The sequence below is a fragment of the Varanus komodoensis genome, unplaced genomic scaffold (assembly GCF_004798865.1).
Source record: "Varanus komodoensis strain SLA01 unplaced genomic scaffold, ASM479886v1 scaffold14_3, whole genome shotgun sequence".
NCBI lineage: Eukaryota > Metazoa > Chordata > Lepidosauria > Squamata > Varanidae > Varanus > Varanus komodoensis.
In genome coordinates, this window is record NW_025335439.1 from 1,881,013 (window position 1) to 1,895,343 (window position 14,331).

Consider the following 14,331-nt stretch of genomic DNA (forward strand, 5'->3'; position numbering starts at 1 on the left):
ATCTGGATAATCCCTCAAGACCCTGGATAACCAAGGAGATACAGTATTTAAATCCCTCTGCATAGAGGGCTGTCTTGGCCTGACACAAAAAAAGGCAAATTTGTTATTATTGTTTGTTATCATAATAAATCTTATTGTTATTCTTGTGTTTTAGTACAAGCTGCTCTGAAAATCTTATACCTGGAGAGTGAGATAATAAATCTCTGTAAGAAATGCAAACAATAAATAATTGATTTATCCTATTCTTACTTTTCTTTGAGTTGCATTTTCTAAAAAGAGGACAAAAATTAACACTTCAAGATCAAGAATTTCTTTGATTACATTTTGGGATCTCTGACAAAGGTGACACCCATCAGGTAAAAATTTGAGAGTTCTATTTAAGAGCCATATGGCCAGTGGATTTATTATATGCTGCTGGTGTATTTATTTTGTTTTCATATGACCTGTTTTATTGTCATATTTACAATACATTCCTATACGTGTGTATTGATGGGACATATTGCATGGAATGGGCAAGATAAAGTATATAAAGAACTGCAGCTTTTATAACCACTCGGAGAACTTTGGTTATTGGGCAGTATAAATTGCAATGTAAATATGTAAAATATATGTGAAGGTCAATATTTTGGATCGAAATGGTTCATTTAACTTGTTTCATTTCCCTGCCCCCAGAAAAGCAAATTAAATAGTTTCATCCAACATTCTCTGAAAATAAACCATTTTAGAGTAATCATTTTAGTTTAAAGCATAAGAACTGTCATTCCCTCCAATACAAATGCAATCTAAAACAACATTAAGGCTGAAAAATCTATTTTTCAAAAATCAATGTTAAAAGTTCAGCCTTCATCTTCCCTTTATGCATTAACATATAATCCCTCTTCTATTGCTATAAATTATCTTACACAATTGTAAAGTTTACCACATATCCTTATATCTATAGGAACTTGCTCAACAGAACACAATGTCTCATGTTCTTGAATGTCAAGCCTGATTAAATATATAAATCAAAAGTAGAACATTGACCCAGGGCTCAAGATTCTCCCAGCAGTCACCACAGAGGGTATGCTGGGATGCACAGGGTCAATTGCTTCCTTCTCTCTGAACCAAATAAGTTAAAAGACAAACTTTCCATCCAATTTATATCCCAAGGCAGCAGAGCACATGCTCTTTAGGGTGACGTTTCCATGGCTTTTCTTGACAATAAGAGGAAACCATTCAGGGCACAGTCCTATCACCACTAGATGCTGTCCAGACAGTTGTATGAAAGATTGGCATTCCAGCTCTGACCTCAGAGTGCCCTCCTTCCACCTTAGCAGATGGCTCAGTTCTTCCCTGCTGGCTACAGCTCCAGGGAAGAAAGACCAACCTCAGAGCTGGGCGAGGGAGATGCTCTTGGAGGCAGGGAACAAAGGAGAGAGCTTCAGCAGCATATGATGTATCCCAGCAGTGCCTCAGCCTCTCCTCATCATAAGGCACAAAACACTCGGATAGCTGAAAGACGCCATCTGTGTTTTGGAGAGTGGAGGCAGTCCTTACCTCCACACTCTTTCCATCCTGCATTAGATGCCTGAAATCCTTCAAGTTCAGAAGGTTATGAGCAAACACACCGGAGAGCATTCCTAGTGATGCATTTTCTACCACAAGGCAAACCCTGGTTTGTACTAATCATGGTTTCAGCTTCAACATAAGAAAAAGAAAAAGCAAGGAAACCATGCTTTGGAGATGCTTTACCTGTTTTGTTTTCCATCTTCTCAGCACTTCATACGTTCATAAACTTCTGTCTCCACAACACAACAGCCTTTGGCTAAAAAGCAATCGTCATAATTCTGATTTATCAACTGAAATGACTACATCAAACCATGGTTGGCAGAAACTGGATTACAAAGCACAGATATCAGATATCACACCAAATATTGCATAATTAACTTTTAAGCATGCTTTCATGTGATGTTGGACAGTCCAGTCCTGAGCAAGTCTACTCAAAAGCAAGTCTTACTAGTTCAGTGGGATGTAGTCCTGGCTAAATGTGTACAGGATTGTAGCGAAATTGAGCAAATATGCCAAATATGCCTTTTTAAAACTGATCTTCCATGCTATAAAACCTTTTTATTTAATGGCTATTTTAAAAATTTATTTTATCACTAACGGTCACTTTTTTGTTTTTATATAATTTTACTGTACTTGTTACTGTTTTATTGTTTTAATTCTACGTTGTAAGCCATCCCAAGATGCTGAGGCATGTGGTGACGGCATATAAAAGTTATAAATAAATAAATAAATAAATAAATAAATAAATAAATGGGCTTGAACATGTTTATTTTTAAGCAATGTGGCTTCAGGTACAGTAGAAAATATTCACAAATTTTGTAAAGCAGTGTTCCTTATGCTGGTGCTTTCCTGATGGGTCACAATTCCCATCACTCTCAGACAGCATAGACAATGAGTGTTGTAGTCTGACCCATCCATTTGGTGAAGGCAAGACTGACTCGGCATGTGTGTTGGTTGGTGGGTTTTGCTGAAAGACATTTAGGTTCACATATTGCTGCAACAGATGGCTTCCTTTAGATCTCGATTTGGCCCTTAGCAGGTAAGATGTCAAATATTTACTCAAAGATCAAATGAACACAGCCTGTGTCAATAATTTAGTAAACCATTGCAGTCCAGTAGCTGGTGATACTTTTGGCCTTATCAACCAATGTTTGCATTATGAACTTTCAGAAGTGCATTTCACTAAGTCCTCAGCAAGAAGAACAATGATTAAGTAACCTAACTCATAACTGGAGCATAGGCCCCTGCACTGATCAAGGCAATGAAAAATGAATTCTTTGTTCACTCTCTAAGGTTGCCATTCCTAGCGAGTAGTCCAAAAGCTCTGCAGGGCACAAATCCCAGGATTCCTACCAGCCAGGAATGACTAGAGCTGGGCCAGAACATAATCTGGAGGGCATCAGGCTTAAAAAGGCAACCCTATCCCCTAAAATTGTTGCAATGCTGAATATAGGGATAAGGTTTGCCTTCTATGGTGCCCTCAAGAAGTTATAGGCTTCAACTTCCAGCATTGGCCATGCTGGCTGGGACTGATTGGAGTTAAAGTCCAACATATCTGGAAAGCACCCTGTTGTGATAGAGGAACAGTGCTGATGGCTTGCACAGGTCTATTCAGAAGTAAGCCTCATTGAGTCCAATAGGGCATACTCCCAGATAAGTGAGTATAGGAATACAGCATCAAAAAGAGCAAGAGAATCCTGACAATTTAAATACGTGTTGTTCTTATTACTACCACAATCATAACACATCTAAAACTTAAAACCAGTATTGGTATCCAACATCCTTTGCACTAAGGCTGTGCTCCCACATTATGGAAGCGGCTTTATACAGTCACTTGGCTCACTTAACTCAGTATCAACTTAAACCAGGGGTTGGGAAGCTCTGGTCCTCTGGATGCTGGCTCCACTCCCAGCTGACATGGCCAATGATCAGGCATGGTGGGAAATGTAATCAACAACATCCGCAGAGCCACAGGTTCCTTGCCCTGAACAAGACTGAATGGAAGCAGGTCTCCAGACCAGAGGTGAGGATCCTAGGGTCTTCCAGTTGCTGTGGGGCATCAACTCTCCTCTTCCCCAGCCACTGGTCTCTGGAGTCTTCTGGAAGACCACAGTATCCCCACCCCTATTTTAAGGTTTCAGACAGGTGTCTTTCTAGTCCTAACTGGAGACGATATGGTTTGAACCTGAGGCCTTTTGCATGCAAAATGTGTGTTCTAATGTAGAGCCATAGCCTTCCATATCCAGTTGGTTTACAAGACTTGTCAATATTTGTGGGAAGGGACAAGTTACCATTATACAAACAAATAAACCCACACTTGTATATTCTGGGTATACCTAGCATATATTCCACTCATATTTTATCTGCTGGACTCTTGAGACCAATGTGCCTGAGAAAAATGAAAGCTGAGAAGGTAGCTAAGGAAGGTAACCTTAGAAATGGTTCTTTAGATGAACTTTTTATCCAAAGGTGAGGTACAGGATGGATGGTTTCCATGCTCAGAGAAATCTCTGTGCTTCCATTGGAAAACTAGTGAATGCAGCAAACTTCCCCAACCTGGCACCCTCCTGATGTTTTGAACTAAAACCTCCATCAGCCCGATTTAGCACAGCCAGTGGTCTCAGATGATGGGAACTGTAGCAAAACATATTGGAGGAATGCTGAAATAGGGAAAACTACCAGGAAAGAGCCAGGACTTGAATAAAGCTATGGTTGCCAATTTTTTGACCAGCACCATTGCTTTGACTGAGACTCATAGTAGCAGCTGGACTCTTGGGAATCTATGAGCAGCAGCTTTTCCCATCATTTCTTTCCACATCAGGAAAAGCTTCACCTGCTAAATTTCTGTGTGAGAGATTAAGATCAAATTCATAATCACAATCCTTAGCTTGTGGACTAAGTGTGCACTATGGTTAATGGTCAGCACTACTCATATATGCACACCTTCTGAGCTTGCTAAGTGTACATCTTGGACATTGAAACTGGACACTGAGGTTTTACTGAACAAAGTCTGTTACCTAACTACACCTAATTTTCACTTTACAGCAGATCTCCAATATCTTCCAGCTGGGCTGGAGATTGCTAAAGCTAGGTGTTAAGTGTTTCTTCTTTGAACAGCCCTTAGAAAAGATGGTTTGAAAACACATTTTGTAAATACGTGCAGCTATATATAAAAGTTGTTATTATTTTGTCACTTGGGCTTGACTGATGGTTGGCACAGAAGTAAAAGTTGCTCACATGGTGTCCCATGGAGGCGCTGGCCTGATGTTTAAAGTAGGCCTGTTGCCACCAGGCATGCAAAGCTGGGCACCAATTCAGAGTGCTTGCTTTGGTCACAAAGTTCTGTGTTAGGGTGCTGAACCTCTTTTGCCCTGAGGGACAAATTCATGTCAGAGTTCTGGGGATCTCTGTCGGGTAGCACTCCCTCCCATGCCAGCAATAATTTTGCTTAAAGCTCTTACAGTCGATGACTATGCAATGGGGGCGGGGGGGGGGGGATCTCAACCATTTAGAACAGGGGGCCAGTTGAAAGGCAGCATCAGTGAGCGTGGGCCAGCATGTGGGGAGGCAGTGGCTTGCTCACTCGGAGATCCTCGAACGAGTCCAAAACAATCTCTGAGTGAGCAAGCTGCTGCTGCCGCACCGTGCACAGTGAGGTAGCAACGGCAGCAAGCGCGGGGAGTCCAAATCCTCTGAGGCGCACCAGATAAATGGGCATGGCAGGCTGGATGTGACCTGCGGGCTGTAGTTTGAGGATCCGTGAATGTTCCTCCGCCTCTTTGAATGTAAGAAAACTGTGCAAAAGCAAGGAAACCACATTAGGGTCATCGGATGAATCCTGGAGGGCCAGATGTTGCACACTGTCCAGAGGTTCAACACCCTTGCTCTGTGTGTTGTCTGAGCAGGATACTATGTGTTATCTAAGTAGCAGAACCATTTCCTGCCATATGAAAGTGCTCATACACTGAGACTGATTTTGGAAAGCCTGCTCCATCTTTCCCTGCCTGGGTTACTGTGAGTGGACTGGGCTTGTTCTTTCAAAGCACCAAGAGAAGGCATCCCTTGTTGCCTTCTAGCAGTGGGAACACTTTTATTCCGGCAGGCTCTTGGTGGTTTTTACTGAAGGGTTTTAAGTTCTGCATTGTCATGTCATACAGCTGTACTGTGCTGGGGAGTTAACTGCTGTTGTATCATACTGGCCTTGTTCAGATGCAAAAATAAGCAGGCTTTCAGAGAATCCTGCTATTGTTAACTATTATTGTTAGTCAGCTGAGTGTTTGAGCACAGAGTCTGATCACTCCAACTTGATAGTTTCTAAGGAGGAGTGGCTAAATGAATCATGGATGCTTTGTCCAAACTTGGAGCTCTGACTTGCCTCTTCCCAAACAAGCCAGAATCATGCAGACAACAAGCTATGGTATTGATGTAGACCAGAGGTTGCTGAACGTTGGGTTCCCAGGCCAAATCTGACCCTCCAAGATTATGCCAATGGCAACACTCCTTTCATATGACAGCTATCACTTGGCTTTTACACAGCTTTTCCCCATTTTAAAAGACTGAAATGGCTCTCCTAAGGCCTAGCTGCTGACAATAACAGCTTGAAACTAAAAAAGGCTGATTTTTTTTAGTATTTTAGCTCTATCTCTTTGGCCCCATCCACCACTGGGATGCAATCTCAACCTCAGGAACTTCTCCAAATTTGAATTTGGCCCTTAAACTGGAAGAAGTACAAAACCCCTGATGCAGACTATATACTGACTGATCAAGCAGTCAAATGCATTATGAATGTAGGCAAATCAAGGAGCAACTCTTCCATACTCTGTAGAGTTTCTAACATGACACTGGGAGTGATAAAATGGCACAATGTCTTTTATATGTCACATATTTGCATTGTCTGACTTCATTCTCTTGGAAGTTGGTTGGGCTCCAATAAAAGTACTCCGGTTTAACTGGTTTATGGATTAGGCAACATTGTATAGTTGGTAAAGTACAAGCTAATGTGTAATGGAGAAATGCATCAGGAAACTTTTTGAATTTATTCTAGTATAGATCTTTGAACAGGGGAAAGTAGAACAGCCTGGCAGAATACTTTAAATAGTCTAACATTAATATCATTGTTAAGTTTAACCCACCTTTTGCATATATGTATTTTTTGTTAGTGCCTTCAAACTGCTAGGAAAGGTGGGGTATATATTTGTTAAGTGTTCTAATTGTGTAGATTCTAAATAAATGTTCTCTAATAAATGTTCTCTAATTGTGTAGTTTCACCAGCATTGTCAATGAAATTGGTCACATTTCTTTAAATCCTTGATTTTTCTGGTAAAGGAAACATACCTCCAGACTCTCCCATCTACCACTGTTACAGACAAATTAGGAAAGCAGAATTTTTCAGTGCATCTTACATAAGCAAGTGATAAGTCAAGTTGCTGTCACAGTCTAGGTCTTCCCTACAATGTCTTCTGCAATAGTTTCCCAGTCTACAATAATCATATTTTCCATACTAGAATATTCTTCATATTAACATGTGTCTGGGGAGAATGGAAGGGGAGACTCTGTTGCAGGAAAGAAAAGACTTGGTTGCACCTGGCAGTCAGGGATGGTTGTCAACATTTTTTTTTCTGGTGGAGCTCTTGTGTTTTTAACAGATGTCCCAAACCTGGAAATTCCACAGACAAAGTCTTTCAATAGTGTTAAAAGGCATAAGCAATTGCCATGAAAGCCTATTGATTACTGACCTCATTAGCACATAGGCACCTTTGCAGACAATCTTCTGTTTATGAGCATAACCTTTTCCTCTCTTTAATAGAAACATGATAAACAAACATTGGATAGGTAGGTTTTTAGCATTCACGGCATCCTCATGCTGGGGAAAATAACAGCCCTGTTGAAAGCCAAATGGAAGTTCACAGGCTCCCTAACTGGAGGGCAGGGTAGTAAACTAATATGCCTTCACCCAGCATCTCCTTATTGCTTGTTTTAGAGAAGCCTGTGCCAGGTAGAAGATACATGGATGTAGTCACTCTCCCAGCAATAAACTGGTTACACCTGCAAAGTATAATGAGAAGTCTTAGATAAAACAATGCAGGACAGTTCAGACAGTTAACTCAGGGCTATATAGTAGGATAAAGAATTTGAGTTTAGCACCCTTTATTACCCCTTATGGTATGTACATGCACACATGGTTATTTTATATTTATTTTATATACTTCCCCATTCCCATAGACTCCAAGCTAGCATTGCAATTATCTCTGTAATAGCCATTTGCTGCAAAGCCCATTTGTGAGGCATGGCAAGCTTTCAGAAGCAACTTGGAAAAGTCAGTTATTTTCACCATTTTCAAAGGCTGTCTGGCTGCTATCATGAGAGAAGTAGGAAACCAGAAGAAGCCAGGGCAACCCTCACTTATTACAGTCAGGAAATTGAATCAGGTTAATTTCTGCTTTTTATTTATCCCATGCCTGGCTTCTGCTGCAGTGCTAACAATTTTACATTTCTCCTTTCAGATTGTTGGAGTGTTTCAGCCACAATTAAAAATGCAAGCCCCTTGAGTGCTGTATAACAGTTATGACAAGCAGAATTGCGGCAGGTTAATCTCTTTACCCTCCCATCCTGGAAAGAGCTACATCTATTGGTCCAATTGCTTGTCTTTTAAAAGCACAGAAACCTTGCATGGAATGGAGTGGTAACCTTAGCGATGGCTAAGGTGGTCAGCTGCTCAAGGGGAAAAAAAATGCTTCTGTACCTTTTACCAGGATTTGATGCACAGATATATGCAGGTAAACATTCACAACAAGGATCTAAACATCAGGAGCTTATTAGCAACCAATCAATATGTTGTCAAAGGGGTTCAATTCAGCAGTTGGCAACCCTGGAATTACTAGACCAGATGGGATTTCCTTCATTATGTCGGTGCTGTTGCTCCTTAACTAGTTACCAAACGCTCATCCCAGAGTAATAACTTCCTCTAATTATGCTGTTTGTTCAGCATTTGCTTTCTTGAGTTGTCAACATCTTAAGGATGGGGGCTCTTTGTCTTGTTGTATTAAAGAGGCAGAAAAAGGCAAAGATTTTCCTAGTAGAGGGAAATACAGCAATGCAGAAAGCATCGCCGTTTTCCCCCCCGCTGTATTAAGGGCTTACACATGAAGCTGTAACGCCGGTGCAGCTTCTAAAGAGCTTCCAGCAATTCTGGGAAAAGAAGGGCTTCCCTCTCCCCCACCCCACCGTCGCTGTGTTCCAAATCCCCTTTGGTTTTCCTCCCGCTCATTCAGATTACCACACATTTCGATAATGTTTCCAACTACAACTGCTCCAAGTTGCTTTTCCTCTAAAGCTTCGCCTTGTTTCCCCGCATCCTGATACTGTGTTTTTTTTTCCTCTAGAGCAAAGGGGAAATGCACCAGAACTCTCAGATGAATGAGAAAGCTCTGCAGCAGAACCTATTTTATGCCAGTCAAAAACCTACAGCTTTTTTTGGTTCAAATTATTCAGCCTTTGAATGGTTAAGACTACCCAGCAACCCAGAGTGGGAGTGCCTCCTGATTGGCTGCCGCGAGAGAAACGCTGCTTTGTGCAGCTCGCCGCACAGCCCAGCTGGAGCTCCGCGCTTTCATCTGTATGAGAAGAGAATTGCCCTGCTCATTCATTCACTTCCCTTAGCAGCTTGCTTGCTCAATCACCCATCAGGCGCAACTAGCTTCAAGACAGCGCTGCTGTGCGGACTTCGAGCGAAGCAGCAGACGGGTCCTGTGCATAATTGCTTACCTGGGTTGTGCCTTGAATATATTGCGAACTGCTGTTGCTGGCACCAGCAATTCCTGTAGCAATTTAGGAGCTCCGTGTGGCCTTTTAAGCTGGAGAATCTCTTGAAAAGGCACGGTGAGGGAGGTCTCATGCTATGCGCCTAGAGTTTTGGAGAAAGTCGGCTGCATTCATTTATTTATTTAATTTCTACATTGCCCAATAGTCAGAGATCTCAGGGCAGTTCATCCTGTGCAGAGATAAGCCTCCAGGTGTTCTGGGCTGCTGCTTCCAGTGTGAAAAAACATGCAAAATTTGGTTAGTTCTAACAGCTTTATAAGGACTAACCAAAATGCACACCATCTTGAATTTTGCTGAGGGTGCAGACTTGAGGAAGCATTAGAAGGGAATGGGGTGTGATAGGCATGAAAGGATGATTTGAAACAAGGGAGTAGCAAGATTTAAACGGAAACAAAGAAAATTACTTAGCCCAAGGGGTGGGGGCTAAGATCAGATAGCACAAGGTGTGAGAAAACAGAGACTTAGGCAGGACTGCCAAATACAGACTCAATTATTTCTTGATTGTTTATTGGCAAGCTTGGCATCCAGGGTCACATCCAGTGTCAGGGCTGGATTGGGAATAAGGGCCAGTATTGGAGCAGGAAGGCTGAAAAATTGTAAACTCCTGATACCGTAGCCAATGAGGGGAAAGGGGGAGGGGGCAGGGTGTAAAATGGGATGTGAACATGTGCTCAGGTGAGCTGGAAAATGAGAAGGAAACCATCTTTCAATCCCTGTATTGCAATAAAGTTTTAAAAAGAACTCTCTGCATGCTTGGAATATTTTTCTCTTCCTAAAGGAAGGGAAAGAGTGTTTATAACAGGATGGGCATTCTGTTAAAAACAAAAACAAACAGGCCAAACTTTCAAAGTCTGAATTCCTCAGGGTCAGCCCTGTCACACAACAGAGTGAAGCCACTTGCTTCAGGAAGCAGCAAGGAGAAGAGGGAGGGATGGATAAGGGCAGGAATTGTTGTCCAAAAGATGCAATGAGATCTTTTAAATTTGTGTGTGTGTGAAGTGTTGTACCTGACTCCCCAGGATCCTGACATAATAGAGATACCTATCAGCTTTCTCAGGGCATTCAGGATAGGCATGACTCCTCTAGGCTCCAGATAGGCATGACACGGCCAAACACTAGAATAATCAGCTGTCTCAGGGTATGCATGATAGGCTTAGCTCTCCTAAGCTCTAGCCCATTCAAATGTCTAGTAACTGCCTCAGAGAATTCCCTCAGAAAATGGAAAAAGCTTACCAAAGATGTAATGGGCAAAGATTGCTTAGAAGGTGTAAATTAAAAGATAAAACTTACTGCTAGCCAAATCTGCTTCTGTATATCGCTTGCTCAACTGCTTATGTGATTCTGTAACTCCCCATTGTCGCCATTGTTCTCATTCTTGTCAAAAACTGATTGTATTGTTCCCCATTTGCCGAAAGCGGATTGTGAAGGTATAAAGATCTCCTTCCAACTCTGTTCAAGCACCGCATTCCTCTATGAATGTGGTCCCTGCTGCAGGAATAAATCTCCTCTTTACTTTACCATCCGGTCTCTGGCCTCGTCTGTAACACCGCGGGTACAACATTTTGGAGGCCCCAGCGAGATTCTAGACCCCGGCGAGACCAGAGACCAGCGGTCTGGCTTCCATCGAACCAGGGCCGGGCCTTTTTAGGCGATTTTAGCCTTTTTCTTTTTACCCCGGTTCGGTGGGACGTCTGGCTGAAAGAGGAGAATTGGTAAGCGCGCACGGCGGATTTTCCTTTCTTTCCGCCCTCTGTCTCTGTTTCTGTTTCTGTCTGGTATCTGCAGATCTAGGTTGGAAAGAACAGCTTGGCTGGACGCAGCATTACAAGCTACTTTCCGGTCGTGGGCACAAGACGTTGGCCCCGGCCACAGAGGTCTGTCTGTCCCGGCATTGGCTGCTTGCCAGTACCGGGTAACTGGCCGAATCTGTTCTGTGTGTGTGTGTGCGCGCGCTTGCCGGCTGTCTGTCTGTCCAACGTTTTGTTCTTTGTAAAAAGTGTCTCCTGTCTCGTTTTTCTTTCCTCTATACTTGTTCCCTGTAAAGATTTTTTCCCCATATCAGGACGATGGGTCAACGCCAATCCCTTCCGCTTACCCCTCTGCGATGCCTCTTCTTTGATTTTTTTTCCAAAAAGGCTTCCCGATTCAGAGTGCCTGCGGATTCAGGCACGCTGCGAGTTAAAATGGCCACCGGGGGAGCTCATTCGAACTTCCCCATTTGCAGGGAGTTCGATCTGAGCTTACTACCTCTGCAGCAAATTGCAGGGTGGTGTGAATTACAGGGGGCGGCACTTGCGGGGTTGCCACGGAAGCAAGCGCTTGGTATTTTTTTTAAAAACAGCATGGTCAGACCTAACTAAATTGGCCCTAGAGGGCTCACTTGTTTGAAATGGGCTACACCTTTTGCAAAAGCATTTGGCGAAAATACAATCTAAAGAGATGGAATAAGTTTTGCTTTGGTCCAAGCTGGTGGAAAGAAAAGGGAAAAAGAAAAAAGCTAGCTTAATATAGTATTGGTGCACCAGGAAAGATCTACACGTGTGAGTATATGTTTGCACTGGGTTTCTGTGCAAAGTTTGTATGGTTGTGGAAGTCTTGTGTTCATTGTTGCTGCCTGTGTTTTGTGTCCTGTCTGTTTGTATTTTAAAGTGTTCCCCTTTCTGGGAGGTTAGCATAGCTCAGAGCAGAGTTTACGGCTGCATTCTCACAATATGATACTCCAGAATTCCAAACATTCCTGGCTTCTTATTCACAAGCCAGAGTAGCAGGACAAGTTGTCTGCTCATCCCCACTAAGGTCCTTCACGAGGCATAGAGGAAGTGGGAGCCAGGAACTTACCAGAAGGAAAAGTATAGCATTCTGTCAAAATATATCTTGTGTGAAGCTAGCCAATAGCCAATCTGTCATCATATTTGGCAGTTCATTTCATTTCACATTGCTGTTTGCCCTGGTATTCACGTTTGGTCATTTTGTATCCTTAAACACTTCCTCTTAGGATTTGAGCAACAGAGCTTGCTCTGGAAGAGGCAGGCTTGGGTGAGCAGAACTATGAGCAAATATGCAGACAGCCACCATAACAGGATACTTAAAACAATCTTCACCAACCTGGTGCCCTTCCGATCAATTGGACTACCACTGCTATCATCACTAACAATGCCATTCTGTCTGGGTAGGGTAGGAGTGGTAGTCCAATCCATGTGAAGGGCACAGTATAGGAAAGTCCAGCTTGAGTGTCAGGCTAGGAGTGGGGATGCCTGGTCTCAGTCCCCACTTAGCCATGGAGTTCACTGACTGACATTGGGTCAAACTTCAGTCTAGCCTATCTCACAGGATTGTTCAGAGGACAAAGGGTAAATGTGTAAAACATCAGAGAGTATGATGGTAGGAGGAGGTTTTCAAACACATTCAAATAATGTGTTTATTTAAACACATTAATAAATTCAAATAAGAGAAGGAGAGAATCTGAGTTATCTTTGCTGGGTGCTTAATTGATGGACAGTATGACCAGGAACATTAAGTGATGGAGCTGCAGTGAAGTCATTATGTTTCCACTGAGATCCAATAAACTCCATGCCTTCTCCCCTTTAAACAGGCTATGAAGATTCTTTTGCTCCAACAGGTTTTAGCTCCTGCTCTGTTAATGTTAGGCTCTCAAAAATTATTTAATGTTAGCTTTAGTTTTATTAATTTGGATCCTAACTTTCCTTCTGTGACTTTGCATTCATGGATCAGAGCTTTCCCAATTCCCCTTTGTGTCCAACTGTAGAGTCTACAGACCTTAGAAATGCTGATCCTGATGTTGGGTGCAAGGAGGAATGGCTCTGCCATTCAATAAAACAAGGTGGCAGTTCAAGTAGCTGGTCCTGGAGGGAAGACAATAATGGCAAAGAATTGGAGGACAAAGGTATCCTTCCATATCATTTGCTCTGTACCCCTAAGTTGGCCTGCTGAGCTCAAGTGGAGTGGATGAAACTGCCCCTTCGTCAATACTGAAGTAAGATTTAACTTCCAGTCCTGTTCAATTTTATATATGAAATGTGGGGACAGAAAGCATCTTTTTGCCTTAGACAGCAAAAACAGTGGGGATAGCATGGGATATGGGGGTGGGTGTTTGAAAATTGGTAGGAGGGTTGACAGAAATGATTCCCTATTATTATTATTATTATTATTATTATTATTATTATTAGAACATTTCTATGCCGCCCCTTGCCGAAGCCTCAGGGCAGCTGACAACACAATAAAATACAATACAATACAAAAATAACAATATAAAATTAAAATTAATATAAAATAAATAAAAAATATAAACGATATAAAAGGAGTTAGAAAAGTTATAAAAGAAAAGAAGTCGCCCTGGCCAGATAGTTATGTGAACCAAGGAGAAACATAGAATCCTAGCCATCACAGAAATTAGGTTCACTGACTAAATTACGTTATTATTTTAATAGCCATATGAGATAAAACCCTTCATTGGCCAACTGAAAGATCACAGAAACACACGCTAGCTTCACAACTGTTATGATCACTCTTTCCTTTCCGTCAGAAGAGAAAAATATTCCAGGCATGCAGAGAGTTCTCTTTAAAACTTTATTGCAATGAAGGGAACAGAAAAAATGGTTTCCTTCCCATTTTTCTGTTCACCTGAGCACATGTTGGCATCTCATTTTATATGCCCTTCCCCCCCCCCCCCCCCCCCGCCGCTTCTCCCTCCTCTCTTGCCTAGGGCACTGAGAGCTTACACTCTTTCCGCCCATCTACTCCAGCACTGGCCCTTCTTCTCAATCCAGCCCTGCCCCCGGTGGGCTACAATAGGCTCATTTTGTTCTGCCAAGCTTGTCAATAAACAATCAGGAAGTATTTGGCCCTCCTGCCTATGTGGCTGTTTCCCCACACCTTGTGTTATCTGATCTTAGCCCCTCCTCTCCTTTGGGCTAAGTAATTTTCTTTGTTACCCTTTTAAAT

General features: G+C 42.3%; 1 long non-coding RNA gene across 1 annotated transcript in view; it reads right to left on the minus strand.

Moving 5' to 3' along the window:
- Positions 1–5,831: 5,831 nt before the first annotated feature.
- Positions 5,832–14,331, minus strand: part of LOC123020629 — a 34,876-nt gene continuing 26,376 nt past the window's right edge. Inside the window, exons 2-3 of the long non-coding RNA XR_006414158.1 lie at positions 9,313–9,451; positions 5,832–7,593 (exon numbers count right to left, since the gene is read on the minus strand). This is a non-coding gene — a long non-coding RNA (uncharacterized LOC123020629). The remainder of the gene's footprint in view (positions 7,594–9,312; positions 9,452–14,331) is intronic.